General features: G+C 39.4%; 1 protein-coding gene across 2 annotated transcripts in view; it reads left to right on the top strand.

Annotated features, from left to right (window-relative positions):
- rhot2 (ras homolog family member T2) overlaps window positions 1–4,702 on the top strand; it is a 48,277-nt gene that overhangs the window by 35,336 nt on the left and 8,239 nt on the right. The window lies entirely within an intron of this gene.

The following is a 4,702-nucleotide window of genomic DNA, read 5'->3' as shown; positions in this document are numbered from 1 at the left end:
CATGAGCCTCACTTTTTTTCTTTTTCACTTCCTCAGAAAGTGTTCTTCTCTGGGATAGTATTAAATAACAATATTTTTTCCACTACAAAGTAGTTGTTAAACCTTTGGGATTTTCTTGTTCAGCGTATTCCTTATCAAATACAGACATAACGCTAACCATCAACCAAGTTTTTCTGTGACTGAGACACCATTACATCACCTCTTTGATCCCTCTGCAGCTCTGCTCTATAAGACTGAAACCACAAGGCAGAGTACTGATGTACCACAAATCCCTGCTGACGAACACAGACCAGTATGACGGCGGTTGCAGTATGTGTATGATAGCTGTTAAGAGATGAGGCATACTCCTAATGCCTGGTGTAATGGTAGAACGTGCGGCTTACCAACAAATCCAAACAGCCAAATTATGGCATTGAGCTTGTCAGCCACAGAGTTTCATCAGCAAGAAACATACACACATATGTGCTTTGATAAACCGCGACAATAATATATAAACAAGTATCTCTATCACTCATTGCAGCAAAACACCAAAGAATGATCCTGGTTACATATCTTAGAATTCAACAGAATTGAGTGGGTTTTGGCTTTAATCCAACAAAGGGACAGTGTGTTGCCTTTTAATAAGGTGTCATCATGTCTCAGCCTGAGAGAACACTTTTTTGTATGTGTTTCTCAAAGAGAAAGCTTGTTTGTTTTTACTGGCTCCCTTAAGACAAAACACATCTATGAATCCAATAGTTAAAAAATAAGTTGTTTGCAGACAATCCAGCTGTCTTATTGAAACTCTTTTAAGGCCTGTTGCTGGTCACAGTGGAATCTGCAGCTAATTACAAAGATAAGATGATTTCTGCGTGTTTCTCTGAGAGCAATGTTTGCTTTTTCAGGAGCACACACACTTACACAAATAAAACTGACTAAAATCCATGCACACTATGAGATGTTATTGGCAGTTGCATAGGACCAAAAACTCAAACCTGAGAAGAATCCTGCACAATTTGACTTGCAGTCACTTCAGCTCTACGCGTCTTTTGCCCTCAACCAAGAAAATTAAATAAATTTTTGATGAAACATGATGATCAAATAGATCTCAAACCATCTTCTCTGTCCCCTGAAATAAAACATTATGGAACCTAGGCTACATCTGTTGGAGCTGGAACACCAAACACAATTCAGAATTAAAAATACAGTGACCTCCCCATTGTGAATCACAACGTTTGTAATAACTCACTTAAAGACGCACAGAATTCTAATGAAAGACGAAACACTTGGTTCCTTAAAAATATGAATTATCACGCCTGCTATGCCTCAAATCTTCCAACTGAAAATCACATTTTTGAACTTATTACAAAGTCCAACAACTCCACGTCACCTGGATTTCGTCTCCACAACCCTAGTTAAAGCATGCTTGCCCTCTATCAGTTCCCCCGAGAAACCTCTATTATCAACTCCTCTCTGTCCACTGGTACAGTTCCCCCTTCACTGAAGGTTGCCATAATCAGACCAACTCTGAAAAAAACTGGTCCAGAATGTAATGACCAAGCAACTACAGGCCAATTTCCAACTTACCATTCATGCCCAAATTCTTGGGAGGGTTGTTGTATCTCAACTGCACATGTAACTATAACTATAATCTCCCCAAACATAGCATAGAAACTGCCCTCTTTAAGATCACCAACAACCTCCTCTTTGCAGCTGATTCCGGTCTAATCTCCATCCTCGTCCTCCTGGACCTCACTGCAGCCAGAATTACCGGTCAGAAAGCTCCAGAGTTTACCGCAGAGTACCACAGGGTTCAGTGTTGGGGCCACTGCTGTTATCTACTTTCTCCCTTTTGGCAACATCTTCATCAACTACGCCATCACCACCCTCAACTCTACAGCACAGATTATCACATGCTTAATGTCCAGAGATCATGCAGATCCCCATCTGAATCAATAACAACGGCTCTTTAAAATATTATTATTAACATTCAATGATCTCCACAATCAATCCTCTGCTTATCTGACAGACCTTCTTCAGACACTCCACCTCGCTCCCTGTGTCCTTCCACAGCAGGTCCACTGGCACTACCAGCCATCAAACTCAGCACAATGGCCTTCTCCTGTGCCGCACACAAACTTTGGAAATCTCTTCCCCTTCACATCCGCATACTGGACTCTACTACAGAACGCAAAACTGCTCTTAAAACCCATCTTTTCAAACTACCTTTAATAGAATGCACTGCATACGTCATTATACTGCAGTGTCAATTTTTACAGTTTTATAATTGAGCCTATGTTTTTTATGATGCTTTGTTTTCTTATTGCTGCTTGTTGTTGCTGTATGTTTATTATTTTATTGCTGATCTTATATGATATAAGGTGACCTTGAGTGCCACAATAGGTGCCATTAAATTATATATATTGTTATAATTAAGTGTGCATGAGTCCTCCTGGCTGCATGCCCTAAATTACTGATAAATGAGAATTCAGTCACTAGAGGTATGTAGAGCTATTATAGGCCTATAGGCTATAACAAAAGTGTTCCATGGGGCGAAAGTAGAGAGAAAAGAGAAGGGGAGATACAGAGGATGTGTGAGGGGGATTAGGACCACAGATGGACCACTGAGGTATAACCACGCAAACTGCAATACAGTGTCAGTTTTATATTTTATATGTATGATTATTTGACCTGCAGTAGGCTACTTGCTCTATCTTTATTTAGATTGTTCTACCTGCTGTGTTATTGTTAAACAACAAAACGCCAAAGCAAAGTACTTGTAGGCATAGTGTGAACCTACTTGTCAATAAAGCTTTTCATTCTAAAAAAAAAAAATGGGCATAGGCCTACTAATCGATGATATAGTATATTTAATAGACAGAAGATTATGAGGACTACAATAACCAGTCAACAGACCACTGAATTGGACTCAACACTATCTAGTCACAAGGCTATGAAGTGCGCAGTATTCCCTCAGGCAAAGTCTGCAGAGATGCAAACTTACTGAAGGTCTGCCAGAGAGCCCTCATGCACTGGATGATTTGACATCGGGAGTGTGGAGAATTAGATTGGGATGAGAGAGGTGGTTACTGTGGTGCATCCTTAATTCATGTTTATTGTGATATTACTTGGGATGCTAATTTTATAAATTAATATACCGTAAAACTTTGATTAATAGCACGGGCTTTTATTTGCTAAAATCACTGAATTGACCCTGCCTTTATTTGGGACAGGCCTCTATATGGGACAGGCCTTTAATTCTTTTTGCACAAAACTTAAACTACTATGAAACTATTTATTTCGAACAAAATAATACTTATGTAAGAATTATCCAATAATATCAAATACACGTCATTCATTTGATCTAGCTCCGACTGTCGGCTTATGCACTTTTACGTTAAAGGCAGCAACGTAAGGAAAACGACAACATGGTGCAGGATGAGAGAAGTTAGTAGACAGAGAGTGATGGACTTCACATGACAGGATTCACAACTTGGATAAATTTTTCTGAAAAGCAGTTTTGATTCTTTTGATGGGTGGACCCTTACAGAGTAAAGGAACATAAATAATCAAGGAACGGATACATTCGGACTCAAGGAGCTCAAAGTTAACGTGAGTCAGCACTTTCCAAGATTCACAAACATGCCTCACCAAACTCTATTTGCACAATATCTACTAAACTGTAGAGCAACTGAACAGAATTATGGGAGACAGGGTATGGTTGTAACACAACTATAACTGAGTTCTCCAACTTTTATACAAAGTACCCACATTTGTTCACTACAAATGGCACCAATTCAGTCCTCTACATGAATATCACAGACCTTGTGAGTTGATGTCAAATGCATTGTGTTCCCTTGTTACAACCTGCCCCAACAAAAGGACAAAAGAAGCAAAAATAGATGCCACACTATATGATATGCTTCAAAAACAGGTAGTGATATTAAAAGAACAATGTTTCTCTCTCACTGTAACTGTATGTGAATTTATCTAGCCTACAGAATAAACTTACTTACAATAATAAACAGTGTTGGTGAGTAGCTTGGTGGTAGCGTCGCTATTTTCTGAATCAAATAGCTTTTCAGTAACGAAACTCTTTTATTGACCGAGTAGCGCGGTAGCATCCACACACGCTAACGTTACATTTCCCCAAGAATTTTTGAATGATCCGTAAGTGACGCCACCGCCACACACGGCCCTGTATCTGCAGCCGTCAGAAGCGCTTCCTGTGACGGTGACATCACGTACCGATCCTCGAGCTGATGTCTGCAACTTTGCTGCAGGGGAGTTTACTTTCTATTGTGATAGTTATTGTAACACCTCTTGTGAGAAGGATCAGGGTCCACCTCTTACTCTAGTGAGGAGGAAACTTGTTTCCATTTCTTTCTCTCCCTCTCTCTCTCTCTCTCTTTCTCGTCCATTACCATGAATGTTTAGGTTGCAATGTTGCCAGAGCACTAATTCACATATAAACAATAAGAAATATATAAGTAATTAATAGTGTGATAATTAAGTTACTTTATTCAAACAACAATGGTTCTCTGTTTGTTGCATGAGGAAATACATTTAGCTGCAATGATATGGCAGTAAGTAGGAGAGTTTGTGTGTGTCTGATTTAGGTCTGCCTCGCACACACACACTGTTTGGAGGACCTGAGCTTGAGAATGATACATACTACCCCGCAAGGGGTGATATATGTATATATATATATATATATATATAT

The sequence above is a fragment of the Micropterus dolomieu genome, linkage group LG14, assembly GCF_021292245.1.
Source record: "Micropterus dolomieu isolate WLL.071019.BEF.003 ecotype Adirondacks linkage group LG14, ASM2129224v1, whole genome shotgun sequence".
Lineage (NCBI taxonomy): Eukaryota > Metazoa > Chordata > Actinopteri > Centrarchiformes > Centrarchidae > Micropterus > Micropterus dolomieu.
This window is presented reverse-complemented; position numbering and strand designations above follow the sequence as displayed.